The sequence below is a fragment of the Pleurodeles waltl genome, chromosome 2_1, assembly GCF_031143425.1.
Source record: "Pleurodeles waltl isolate 20211129_DDA chromosome 2_1, aPleWal1.hap1.20221129, whole genome shotgun sequence".
NCBI lineage: Eukaryota > Metazoa > Chordata > Amphibia > Caudata > Salamandridae > Pleurodeles > Pleurodeles waltl.
Genome location: NC_090438.1, coordinates 347560805 through 347575540, shown reverse-complemented (window position 1 = coordinate 347575540; position 14736 = coordinate 347560805). Strand labels below are relative to the sequence as shown.

Below are 14736 nucleotides of genomic sequence, written 5' to 3'. Positions count from 1 at the left end.
TCGTTCTTCAATGATTCTTCATCCAATTAAGCCCTTGTTCTGTCAGTGATTTATTGAAAATGAATTTTTGAGTTGCCTGTCTTGTTGCTGTCAAACTCAGGAAACAAACAAAATTCCAAAGTGATATAGAGGATTACAAAGAACGAAGAATGTTATACCTGACAGCCTTAGGGTGGTCACCCCAAACTTTTTGCCTGCCTCCCTCCACAGGTTTGACACCTTTTTTCCTGGTTTTAGGACTCTGTGCACTTTACTACTGCTAACTAGTGATAAAGTGCATATGCTCTCTCCATTAAAACATGGTGACATTGGCTCATACCCAATTGGCATATTTAATTTATTTGTAAGTCCCTAGTAAAGCGCACTGCATGTGCCCAGGGCCTGTAAATTAAATGCTACTAGTGGGCCTGCAGCACTGATTGTGCCACCCACATAAGTAGTCCCTTAATCGGATGATATATGGTGGACAGTTTTAGAAGTGATACACACCAAAAGCAATGGAAAATCAGTCTCCGATGTTTTAAATAAAAAGGAGGCTAGACTTATTGAAAAATTCGGAACGGCCAGACATGGCTTAAATGATGAAGATGAAATGTGGGCCCTTATATAAATGGCCTTTATAAATGGCTTAGACATTGGTTTCTGTGTACATTTTGTCCTTGTAAAATTCGATCTCCTGTTCTGAATGTAATTTATTGAGTGGTGACTTATGTATCTTTTTAAATAGACAACATGTATAGATCATCTTCCATACGTACTGCAATGTGAGAAGCAAAGAATACAGGGAGGCATAATATATAAGACTTTTTGCTATTGTTTCTGCACTCCCTTAGAGCTCTGTTTCCCTGATTAGTTATGCAATAATCACCTGCACATTGTTGTGTTAAGCAGGATAAGGAATCTTTAGTAAAGGGCCCCTGAAGACTCTCTCTTTGCCTCCACTTTAAGATGGCCGCCGCGTTCAGACCACAATATTTTACAAAGATGGCTGACATTTAAGTAGTAAAATCTTGACTTTTGCGAGTTCTACAGCCCCTCTGGTAATATAAGGAGACGGAGTCCTGGACTGGCAGATAACAATTATTAGAGAACAACATTAGTTTTGCAGTAAGCACCAATATGTCGTTATTTCAAGCAGGAATATAAATTTGTACTAAAGGGTCCAATTAGATTCCTTCTATTCCCTCCACTTTAAGATGGCCGTCGCGGGTAGACCCTATTATTTATAAAGATGGCCTACGAGGAGGTAGTATAACCTTGACACTTCAGCGTGCGCAGTCCATTCGGCAACACGATGAGACGGAGTATCAGACCGTCAGGAAATAATTATTGAAGAATGGCAACGGTCTGCCCCTCTCAAGTAAGTTTGAAAAAAGGCTAATGAGCCTTTTTATAAGGCCGTGGTGTTTTGCTAAATTATGTCATCACGGCGAACCCTCCTTAGTGACATTCCCCCCATAGAAACTTTTTTCTATAGATAGTGTTCTTTTTTTTAGGTAGCCACGGGACATGACAGCTCTGCACTTTGAGCAGGAATATATATACGTTTTCCCGATCTCTAGGGTGAGTATAATTTGAAATCAGGAATGCTCACCTGATGTTATGGAAGTGGGTCCTTTTTACTACACTTTTTATAATTCCATTTAGTTGGTTTGCGGAACAGAAAGGGCACACAGACCCTTAGTACCTCTGTTGGTGTGATTTCAACTCTACTGTGTAGTATCTGTCATAGAGCATGCAGTTATTATTTTTTAAAATAGCACCATTAGATTTGTATTTTTTAAAATAACACCACGAGAATTGTGTTTTTTGTGCACTATTTGGTGAAGGGTGGCCTTTATTTTGGTTTAGGTGGATATAAAGTAAAATGTGGATTTATTTGTTAAGTTTGGCTCTCTCCAGTAGTCCTGAAGAGGCCCAGATTTGGAAAGGGTCCGAAATGCGTTGACTAGTTACATATGGAGAGGTTGTTATGAAAATTGAAATTACCATCTAAGGAATCTTGATCATAGTCCCTTGGTTTGTTTCCCTGAACTGGGTCATAAACAAAGATGTTTTAGAATTGGGACTGAATTGACAACCATCTCTTCAATGTGGATTCTCAGCTTAATTTTCATTGGGCACCGCATGGGTGTATGGAAAATAAAGGAGAGGAATGTTGGACCAATAATTTATAAGGACTGTTGAACTATTGACTTTTGTTTTTGTTAAATTCGTTTGTTTGTACAGTTTACTGTTTATACTATATATGTGAATTTTTTTCTGTGATTTATCAAAAACGTCTTATGTGTTGGGAATGAAAAAATAAGTGAATTTTTGAACAATTAAATTGCATCCCTCAACGATAGATTTATGGTCTCATTGAAAGTGAATTAGAGACTTCATCTTTCCCTACTAATTGTCCGTGCTTTCCAATATCGGTTTGTTCCTACCCAGGTCTAGTAGGGTAAATTGGGTAGACCCCTTTTCTTTTGATATACTAGGTAACCCATAGGGCAGGGTGCTTTGTAAGCTTTGTAAGTAAAAGGCAGGACTTATACCTGCGTGTGTCAGATGTCCTGGTAGTGGAAAACTCCTAAATTCATTTTCCACTGCTTTGAGGCCTGCTCCTTTTTATAGGCTAACCTCAAGGCTGACCTTATAAACTATTTGAGTGGTAGATTCTGATTAGAAAGGGGTAAACAGATATTATTTAGTATGGCCAGAATGGTAATACAAAATCCTGCTGAATAGTGAGGTTGGATTTTATATTAGTATTGTAGAATTGCTACTTTTAGAAAGTGAGCATTTCTCTGCACTTAAATCCGTCTGTGCCTTACAGCCTGTCTCTAATCCACAACTGGGCTGGGCTGGTTAAAGCTCCCTTTGGCATTTCACCCAGACAACTACAAACACAGGATGCTCAGTCACACCTACACACATCTGCATACTGAGTGGGTCTTCCTGGGCTGAAAGGGAAGAGGGCCTGACACTTACATTTTAAAGGACAGTGGCCTGCCCTCACACAAAGGACTGCTAAACCCCCTACTCGGACCCTGGCAGACAGAGTTGTACTGAAAGGGGACCTTGTGCACTTCAAAACCACTCTCTGCACTTTTGGGTATTTAAACTGGGTCCCTGACCCCACCAAATTAGACACTTCTTGGGAAGGAAACTCTGCACCAGAACCTTCAACCTCCCAAGAGAAGCTGCCTGGCTGCCTAAAGGACTCGCCTGGACTGCTTTGCTGTAAAGGACTGCTGCCTTGCTGTTGCCCTGCTGCCTTGCTGGCCTCTGGCTCTGCTGAGAAGTGCTCTCCAAGGTCTTGAATTGAGCTTGCCTACTGTTTCCTGAAGCATCAGGGCCAAAAAGACTTCATCTCTGCAAAGAAACTCCTTCTGCAGCAAAAATCAAAGCACAGTCTGCCGGAATCGATGCAAAGCCTGTCCAGCAAGGGGAAAATCGCTGCATCGCCGAACCGAACCGGAACAACACAGCCCAGCTCCTCAGGTAGAGATCGACGCAGCACCAATGTTGCAACCAAACTTTGACGCACAGCTCACCGGATCAATTATCACCGAGCCAGAACGACACAGCCCGACTTCCTGCAAGAGGGATCGATGCAGTGCCAGCCGTGCGGCAGAAATTCCGCCACATCACCCACCAGATCGATGCAACAGCTGTGGCTTCACCCCACACGCCCAGTGTTTCCACACGTCGTCCCTGGGCGTCAAAAGACCCTGCATCACAAAGAGGATGCAAGCCTGCGTGCCGGAATTCGACACAAAGCCCTTGCCGTGTGGAAAAGAATTGACGCATTGTCTGTGTGCACCAGGAAATCCAAAGCACACCAACCTTTTTCCATGCATCTCCTCCTCTGTGGTCCTTGTGCATGTAATTTTGACACAAACCAGGTAATTTGGGCTTGCAAGAGACAATTATTGCTTTTAAGAACTAAAGACTCATCATTACAAAAGTAATATTTCAACTTATGTTTATCAAATCTTGATTGTTTTGACCTTAATTCAATCAGATAAATATCCTATGTTTCTAAAGCTGTGTGGTGTCTTTTTGTGGTGTTCTCACTGTGTTATTGCATGATTTATTGCACAAATACTTTACACATTCCCTTCCAAGTTAAGCCTGACTGCTCAGTCCCAAGCTACCAGAGGGTGAGCACAGCATAATTTGGATTGTGTGTGACTTAACCTGACTAGGATTGTGGTCCCTACTTGGACAAGGGTGTATACCTCTGCCAACTAGAGACCCCATTTCTAACAAAGAATATTCACCTTTGCAAGAAGGTTTGACACATTACATAAAAAAGATCAATTACATCTGACCACGGGAGAGCCTTTAGGTTGTGTATCCATTATAGACGCTGATTTCAGTGAAGGGGAAGGAGGGGCAACAGCGCCATCAACAAATGAGAAGAAAACAGTTTTAACCAATATGAGCCTCACATTACAACAGCAACAATGGGAAAAAACAAGATTCTCAACATCAGAAAGAGGCAGGGGTCGAGGAAGAGGAAAAAACAGTAAAGGGAAACCAGGAGAGGCAAGAGGGTAAGAGGATGGAGGAAAACCTGGAATGCAAATGAGAGGCAGCATGAGACAAGAGGACACCACTCAGCTGTCAAACATCATTAATCTCTCACATTGAGAAATGCCCACTGAAGAAATATCATCGCATAAGAAAGGATTACGTTTCTGCCCAACTACGCATTTTGATATAGCTCAGATAAAGATTGACCTCCACAAATATATCTGTAAAATGAAACTAGCAAAAATCTTTTTTGAGGAACAAAAAATTGAAAAGAAAGAGAATCTTCTATACAAATCAAGTGTCAACCTAACAGTAATAGATAGGTCCACTATCTTGCTCCTAATAACATTGGAGGAAAATGCCAAAACACTAGAACCAATGTCTATGGATAAATAAATACCCCCAATAGGTGCAGGTCTGAGTGGCAAAAAACGTAAATTGTATTTTTACCCCAATCTACCACCGAGGAACAAAATAGGTATCTTTCATGAAGCAGTGATTAATGATCAGTGTAAAATAAAAGCCACAAAATTGAAAAGCAATTTATTGGAAGAGGAGAAGGAGGTGTTGAAACATCTACAGGAGGATGATACAATAGAAATAAAGCCTGCAGACAAGGTTGGCAACATTGTTATCTTTTACAAATCAGACTACACTAATGAGGCAAAACGACATCTTCTGGATAAAGATGTTTATGCTCGCCTCACCACCAACCCCACCAAGGAGATAAAAGAAAAACTATCAGGAAAACTCAAGAAGTTATTGGAATCAGACTTAATAAATAAAAAAGAACGGAAATACCTGAGCACTGAATATCCCACTACACCAACAATATTTTTTGTCTCTAAAATCCACAAAGGCAAACAAAATACACTGGGCAAACCAATTGTGTCTGCAAATAGCTCAATATTGAAACCAATTTCCAATTATGTTAAATACTTTTTGGCACCTCTGGTAAAAAATCTAAATTCATATCTTAGGGACAGAGGTGACTTACTACAAACACTGGAAGGGGTACCCTGGCAGCCCTCCTACAAACTCATCATAATGGATGCTGTGTCGCTCCACACAAGCATAGAGCATGAATTTGGCCTCTATGCCTCTGAACACTTCTTGAAGAGAAGAAACATCCACTTTTTTCAATATATTAAAATGCTCATGGAGATGATGGAAATGTGCTTGCATGACAACATTGTTGCCTTTAACGAAGAGATATTCAAGCAAATAAAGGGAACTGCAATGGGTTTTCCCTTTTCACTGAATTACGCCAATTTAATAATGAGTTGGTGGGAACAGCAAAGAGCATGGGCACCTGAATTTGACTAATTCACTGAGAAAATAATAAAAAGAACGCCACGACCTGTCCACAGATTGGGCCGAGAATAGAGAAAAAAAAAAAAAAATTATATATATATATATATATATATATATATATATATACAATATATATATATATATATATATATATATATACACATTCACTGAAAAAAACAAAGTTTACAGGGATCTTTAGTTAGTAAATAGAATTTAAAAAAGTCTTAGAAATTCACTGCAGAAACCAAAGGTTACGTTACAGTTAGGCTCACATTTTACTTGTACAAAATCTGTGAAAATCAGCAGTTATAGTTATCTGAGCTAACTATAACTTACGTACCCATCATCAGTGATGTCATCAGTGATGGTGCTGACCATGACATGAGTGATGTAATATGTGAGGTCATAAGCAGTGCATTGCAGGCCAGCCCCGCTGAGGTAGTGGTCCCTGGGGCTGTATATGGCCCGTGAGGCGGGGCCGTGCAGCCCCCTCTCTCATTTTTTGAAAATAGAATTGGCCCCAAGTAGGTGGTGGTAAGTGGGGCCAGGGGGTGTCCCCGTGGCCCACCTATATATGTTTTCAATTTTGGCCCCAGGGAGGTGGTGGTCCCTGGAGCCTAGGTGGGGCGTCTGTGTGCCCCCACTACGTATTTCTTACATTGTGGCCCCAGGGAGGAGTTGGTCTCTGAGGCCCAGGGCTTCTGCGAAGCCCCATAAACATAATTAATAAAAGCCCTGGGGAGGTTGTGGTCTCCAGGGCATAAAAATGCCCATGGAGGGGAGCTACCTGTGCCCCCCTCCTTTAGTTTAATAAAGGAGGAGGAATGCCACTGGTACCTGGTCCACCTGGGGGCCTAACTAAAAACAAGTGCAGGAGACCGCGCTTCATTTTTGGGGCAAATTCGCAAATGTTTTCGAAGTCCAAGCAATTTGTTTTTCTCCAGAAATGCTTTTTTTGCCCTCTGGGGTCTTTCTGGACCCCCCCAAGACAAAGACTTGGGTGTCAGAGTTTTCCTACCCTGCCCCCTTTTCTTTTTTTAAAGTTTTTTTTTGTGTGATCCCACTTTTTTTCTCAGCCCCCCATTGATGGATCACCCCAGAACTTTCCATGTGCAACAAAAATTACCGGCACACTTTTTGGGGAAGATACCCTAAACAGCGCCACAGATATAGGCAAGTCAAAAAACTATTTTCCTACAGAAACATGGTCCTAACCAAGTATATAGTTAGATATTTTATATCTAGCATTATGAATTAGTGGAATCTATTTCATTTACGTTTTATTAAACTTGCATCCTAATATGTTCAGAGGCTGACTGTTTTTGGGAGCATGACTCGCTCACCCTCATGAAACATGAAGGATTTAGCCTGATATTTACGAGCATGGAGGTGCAGCAAGAGATACCAGAGAGGCAATATGCCTCCTTGACTTCGGCTAGCATAATGTACATCAATGAACTCAGCAGATAAAAATTATCTGATGTGAAATTGAAACTGTGGTGTTATGTTTATATCGGAAGATTAAGTACACTTTACATTTCAGTTTTGAACTAATACAAATGTATTTATAATGTGCTGAAGGTTTGAAAGACTATTAAATTTGATACAAGGCTGTTTTCTAATTGCACGTGGTCAATTTAAATGGAAGAGACTATGGCCCTCATTACAACATTGGCGGTAAATGCCACTTACCGCTGTGCAGAAGACCGCCAACACACCGCCGCAGCCGTGGAATTCCGCCACAGGTATTACGATCCACAGCTGGGAATCTGCCAAAATCTAGACACCCACACAAGTCTGCCACACCAAAGGTCAGTGATAAACTGACGATAACAAAACCTCCACCGTCACGCCAACAGGAATACGCCCACACTATCACGACCCACAAATCCATGCGGCGGTCTTTCAACCGCGGTATTCCATTCACGGTACACACCGCCGCGCTCAAAATACACACACATCTACAAAACACTACCACATTGAACAATTCCAAATACAAACACCTGATACACATACACAAGCCACTCCCACACACCCAATACAATATAAAACACACACCCACATTATCCACAAACCCTTACTACCAAAAATTCTGACGAAGGCCAGAGAGACAGCACAGCAAAGACAACACCAGCATACAGAGGCACACAACACCATCACACATACACATCCACACACAAAACACCACACACCCCTAAACATCACCCACACATCACAACACACACCACCTCACACATCACCCACACCACCCCATGGCACCTCAAAGACACCCCAGGTTTTCTGAGGAGGAGCTCAGGGTCATGGTGGAGGAAATCATCCGGGTAGAGCCACAGCTATTCGGATCATAGGTGCAGCACACGACCATAGCTAGGAAGATGGAGCTATGGTGCAGAATCGTGGACAGGGTCAACGCAGTGGGACAGCATCCAAGAACACGGGATGACATCAGGAAGAGGTGGAATGACCTACGGGGGAAGGTGCGTTCCGTGGTGTCAAGACACCACATCGCGGTTCAGGGGACTGGCGGCGGACCCCCACCTGCTCTCCCACAACTAACAACATGGGAGGAGCAGGTCTTGGCTATACTGCATCCTGAGGGCCTCACAGGAATAGCAGGGGGAATGGACTCTGGTAAGTCAAATCTTAACTATTACATCCCCCTCCCTACCTGCATGCTATCACATACCCCCGCCCTCACCCTCACCCCCATCAATCCAACTCCTCACAGGTGTCCCACTATCACAAACCACACATCCCAACACCAGGCCCTGCATGCAACAACAAAGCATGGACACCCATCACCAATGCATGGCCACTACACATACCCACACAGACCCCTAAACAATTAGCACACACGGTCCTTCACATGAATGGAAGCATTGGTGTACAGGGTCACCCACCCATTGCACACCATGGCACACACAGATGCAATAATCATGCCTTTACACCCCTGCAGGACCCCTACCCAACGTCACCGGACAGGAGGTTCCAGACATGTCCACTTCACCCACAGAAGAGGCCCACAGTGATGACAGCAGCTCTGTCCAACTGGATCTAGATGACCAGCCCGGCCCATCTGAGACAGTTAGTTCCTCTCACACTAGCACAGGCCATCACAGAGCCTCCCCCTCAGGAAACACCATCACAGCACCCACCCAGCGGGCCCATACCTCTGTCCCCAGGACACGTCAAGCAGCAGTGAGTCCACCACTACAGGGAACCCAGGCTAACCCACCACCCCAAGAACAGCAGGGACCTGGGGGCAGTGGTAGTGGGCACACGGTTCAGGGGACAGAGGCCCAGGAAAACAGGGGAACCCACTCTCCACGAGGCCCTCTCCAACATAATGGGAGCCTACCATAATTCCCAGGAGATGATGGCAACGGTACTGGCCAAGTTTCAGGAGACCCAGCGGCTGCAGGAGGAACAGTATTTGGGGTTCAGGGAGGAACTCAAATCCATCAATACCACCCTGGGCACCATTGTAGGGGTGCTGAAGGAACTTGTGAACACCAGGAGGGACACTGTGGCACAACAAGGGGCCCCTGACACTAGCCTGGATTATGAACTGCCCACCACCTCCGCCAGCACTAGTAGACAGGAGGCACCGCCACAGGACCACAACACCAGCACCCCACCCCCTGCAGATGGAGAACCACCCCGCAAGCAGTCCCTGAGATCCAGGACAAAGACAGAGAACAATGCCAAGACCCCGCTAAGAAATGAGACCACCCTGATTGTCATTCTTCTGTCCCACTTTGTCACCCAGTCCATCCTTAAGCTGCCCCAGCTCCACTTCCTGTGCCCCTTTGGACAATGCACCTGTGTGACTAATAGACTGGACTCTGCCATGGACATTCCTCCACCATTTTACAACACCCTCCACTATTTAGCACTTAAATAAACACCCTTAAATCAAAAACAATCTGGAGTCAGTCTGTGCTTTCACCAATGTGTATTTGCAATTGCTATGGGAAATAGCAATGTCCATTGTATTGTCAACATACCTATGTCACACAGCTGTAGTCCATGAGGAAACATAGCAGAGGTAACACAGTGGGACCCACATCTGTGAAATCGAAGGGGAAAGTGACAAATCGGGGTCCATACACTGTGTGAACGTGACAGACAGATGAGAGGTAGAAAAAGTGTATCAGATGTAGGAGGCAGTGATGTCTTCTTACCTGTGTCTCACTGGAAGTATTGATGGATCACAGTGTTTCTGTTGTCTATGTCCTCTTCTTCTGCTTCCTCTTCTTCACTGTCCACAGGCTCCACAGCTGCCACAACACCTCCTTCAGGAACATCCTCCTGCAGAAAAGGCACCTGTCGTCGCAAAGCCAAGTTGTGCAGCATACAGCAGGCCACGATGATCTGGCACACCTTCTTTGGTGAGTAGTAGAGGGAACCACCTGTCATATGGAGGCACCTGAACATGGCCTTCCGGAGGCCGAGGGTCCTCTCTATAACCCTCCTAGTTCGCCCATGTGCCTCATTGTAGCGTTCCTCTGCCCTTGTCCTGAGATTCCTCACTGGGTTCAGTAGCCATGACATGTTGGGGTAGCCAGAGTCACCTGCAAATGTCGAGGGACAACTGTTAGATACACACTAACCCTTAGGGACAACCCCAGACAATTATTCACAACGTATAGAGTCCATGTCCTCACCTAATAGCCACACACGGTGCCTCTGGAGTTGCCCCATCATATAGGGGATGCTGCTATTCCTCAGAATGTAAGCGTCATGCACTGAGCCAGGAAACTTAACATTCACATGGGAGATGCACTGGTCGGCCAAACACACCATCTGCACATTCATAGAATGGTAACTCTTCCGGTTTCTGTACACCTGTTCACTCCTGCGGGGGGTACCAAGGCCACATGTGTCCCATCAATGGCACCTATGATGTTGGGGATATGTCCCAGAGCATAGAAGTCACCTTTCACTGTAGGCAAATCCTCCACCTGAGGGAACACGATGTAGCTGCGCATGTGTTTCAACAGGGCAGACAACAATCTGGACAACACGTTTGAGAACATAGGCTGGGACATCCCTGATGCTATGGCCACTGTACTTTGAAAAGACCCACTTGTCAGGAAATGGAGTACTGACAGGACTGCACTAGAGGGGGGATACCTGTGGGATGGCCGATAGCTGACATCAGGTCTGGCTCCAACTGGGCACACAGTTCCTGGATTGTGGCACGATGAAGTCTGTAGGTCACTATTACATGTCGCTTTTCCATTGTCTACAGGTCCACCAGCGGTCTGTACACTGGAGGATGCCACCATCTCCTCACCTGCCCCAGCGGATGTGCTCTATGGAGGAGAACAGCGAGCAGAGGGTCAGCCAACACTGAGGTACGAAAACACAACTTTATTGCACACATTTTTCAATCCGCTTTGTGCCTGTCTTAGTGTGTGTGCAAGGCCTAGATATGTGTGACGCATTTAAAATTAATGCCATGTGTCCCCCTGAAATGGCGGCTGCCTGACCTGTAAGGTGGGACAATGGGATATGAGGTAACTGCGCTGGCGTTGTACACCGTCGCGGTAGGCAGTCGAAGACCGCAGCGCAATCCTGCATTGGTTAACCTTGGACCCTATGGGTCCCAGGAGCCAATGACGATGTACACCGGCGGTGACGGTACGCACCGCCGTGGACGTGACCGCCATTTTCTGTCTGTTCACTCACTTGATACCTGATCTTCGACAAGAGAGGACCTACACTGCAAGTGCTGCTGTGACCTCAGTCTGGAAGCGACAATGGCTACAGTGTCTGGGGAAAGGGCCCCTGCCTTCACATCGGAGGAGTTGGACAAACTAGTGGATGGGGTCCTCCCCCAGTACACGCTACTCTACGGTCCTCCAGACAAACAGGTGAGTACACTGTGAGCATGCTGTATGGGCAATGCCTGTTTGGAGTGGTGTGGATGGGAGATGGGGGCGCAATGAGGCGTGCATGAAACAACGGTGAGTGTATGTGCGTCAGGGCAAGGATGGGAACGTGGGCCAATGACTGTGACGGTCCGGCCGGTTATATTTTCTCCTTTTCCCCTGTACTATTCATGTAGGTCAGCGCCCACCAGAAGAAGGATATTTGGCGTGCCATCGCCAAGGAAGTCCGGACCCTGGGGGTACACCACAGACAGAGCACCCACTGCTGTAAAAGATGGGAGGACATTCGCCGCTGGAGCAAGAAGACGGTGAAGGCCCAGCTGGGGATGGCCTCCCGACGTGGGAGGGGTGCACGTCGCACCATGACCCCCCTGATGTTCCGGATCCTGGAGGTGGCGTATCCGGAGTTGGATGGGCGCTTGAGGGCATCACAGCAGCCACAAGGGGGTGAGTACAATCTCATTCAGCTGATTTAGCGCGCATGGGAGGTGTCTGGGTGGGGGAGGTGGGCAGTGGGTTACCCTAGGCCAGGGCGAGTTTTGCAGGCAAGGTCCCTTCGTGAAGCAGGCTATGTGGCACCCCAGCCCACCAGTGTTAAGAGCCATCTACCCCTAGTCAGGCTCCTGTGACTTCCATGTGTGCAGCAATTGGGCATAGGCCTTGTACCCCATGTCCCTGTGATTAATTAGGGAACTCTAAGTGCATGGGGTAGTGCAGAGGGCTGCTGTGTCTGTAGTGTCCGCCAACGGTAGCTGTTTTGCATGCACTGAACATGTCTTTCTACTTTCTTTCCCCCACTTTTTGTGGTCTCCCTGTTCTTGTGTGCATTAGCATCATCAGGCGGAGGAGCAGTGCCACCAGAGCAGGAGGGAGCTGCATCCCACATGGCCCTGGAGGGAGAGACTACGGACCTCGAATTCACCAGTGGGACAGAGGGCGAGGGGAGCTCCACGGCGGGGACAGGAGCTGAGACCAGCGACACCGATTCCTCCTCTGATGGGAGCTCCCTTGCGGTGGCAGGCCCCTCTGTGCCCACTGCATCTACAGGTACAGCCACCCCCCCCCCACCAGCACCGCCCTCCCAGCAGGCCCTCAGCGTGTGTCCCCTGGCCGCTCACCCAGGAGGGTGGGCATCTCCTTCGCCCCAGGCACCTCAGCCTCTGCCCCTGTCAGCCCTGCTGCCCTCAGTGAGGAGGCCATTGACCTCCTCAGATCCCTCACTGTTGGGCAGTCTACCATTCTGAATTCCATCCAGGGTGTAGAGAGGCAGTTGCAACAGACAAATGCATACCCGGTGGGCATTCATTCTGGTCAGGCAACCTAACAGCAAGCTTTTCAGACTCTGGCCTCAGCACTGATGGCAGCCATTGTCCCTGTGTCCAGCGTCCCCCCTCCAACTTCCTCCACCCAGACCCAATCCCCAGTACCTCAGCCTATCCCAAGCACACCATCAGACCAGCATGCACACACCTCAACACACAAGGGTAGCTCTGGCAAACATAAGCATCACACATCCCACAGGCACTCACACAAGCATCATACCCATGCAGACATACCAACAGCCACTGGCTCCACTCTGTCCCCCTCCTGCCTCCCTGTCACGTCTCCACTCACACCTGCATGCACTACATCTTCACCAGCACGCCCATCACCACATACCGCTCACGTGCACTCACCACCCCCACTACCATTCACACAACCCCTGTGTCCTCTCCCAGTGTGACTGTGAGCCCACCTCCCAAACTACACAAACACAGTCACACACCCACCCAACAGCCATCTACCTCACAACAGCCTCCAGCCCATGCACCTTCAACCAAAGTCAGCAAACGAACACCTCCTACAACCACTACCTCTTCCTCCACTCCCAAACGCCCTCCATCTACCCCTCCCAGTGTGTCTAAAAAACTTTTCCTGTCAAACCTTGACCTCTTCCCTACACCTCCCCCACCCCTTCCGTCCCCTAGATCCCGCCTTTCCAGGTCCCAACCCAGCACCTCAGCCACCACATCACCGGGAACAGTGGTGCCAGCAGTAACCGGCTTCTGCAGTGCCCCAAGCAGCAGGGCAGCCAGTGTGCCAAGAAGCCAGCCCAAGGACATTCCCCCATCTCAAAAACTAAAGAAGTTGTCCACAGCCCGGAGGGAGAAGGCCAAAACACCTGCCACCAAGGGCTCTCCCAGGACTACAGTTGTGAGTGGCAAGACAGCTGCGTCACCATCCAAGGTGGGGAAGGGCCAGAGGAAGAAAGGGAAGTCACCGCCAACCTGCACAGCGGACAAGACCGCCACGGGCACCGCCACATGCACCGCCGCCACGGGCACCGCTGCTCAGGACACCGCCGCCAGCAGCATGCTCACTGAGCCACCCACCAGCACTGCTGCTCAGGACACCGCCGCCAGCAGCACGCTCACTGAGCCACCCACCAGCACCGCTGCCCAATGAGCGCCGCAAGCACAGCCGCTACTGAAGCCGCCGCCAGCACCGCCAGCGGCCACGCCACATCCTGTGCCAGTGGCACCACCGCAGACATGGCTGCCATCCCCAGTGGTCAGTCGTACGTGGCTGGTGGTAAGTTCCAAGGGCCTGGACAGCTTCCATATTGGCCCACCGTCAGTGGAGTATCACATCCACTACCTGAGTCCTTGGCAGGATGAAGCACTCTGGGCACAAAGCCCCCTCTAGAACCAGTGGAGAGATACATCCACTACCTCAGTCCTTGGCAGGATGAAGTGCTCTGGGCACAAAGCGCCCTCCAGAACCAGTGGAGAGATACATCCACTACCTGAGTCTTTGGCAGGATGAAGCACTCTGGGCACAAAGCCCCCTCCAGAACCAGTGGAGAAAAACATCCACTACCTCAGTCCTTGGCAGGATGAAGCACTCTGGGCACAAAGCCCCCTTCAGAACCAGTGGAGAAAGGCATCCACTACCTGAGTGCTTGGCAGGATGAAGCACCCTGGGCACAAAGCCCCCTCCAGAACCAGTGGAGAGACAC

General features: G+C 47.8%; 1 long non-coding RNA gene across 1 annotated transcript in view; it reads left to right on the top strand.

Moving 5' to 3' along the window:
* Positions 1–1295: 1295 nt before the first annotated feature.
* The window catches only part of LOC138258843 (uncharacterized), a 48204-nt gene continuing 34763 nt past the window's right edge, over positions 1296–14736 (top strand). The window contains exons 1-2 of the long non-coding RNA XR_011198589.1: positions 1296–1360; positions 1497–1563. This is a non-coding gene — a long non-coding RNA (uncharacterized lncRNA). The remainder of the gene's footprint in view (positions 1361–1496; positions 1564–14736) is intronic.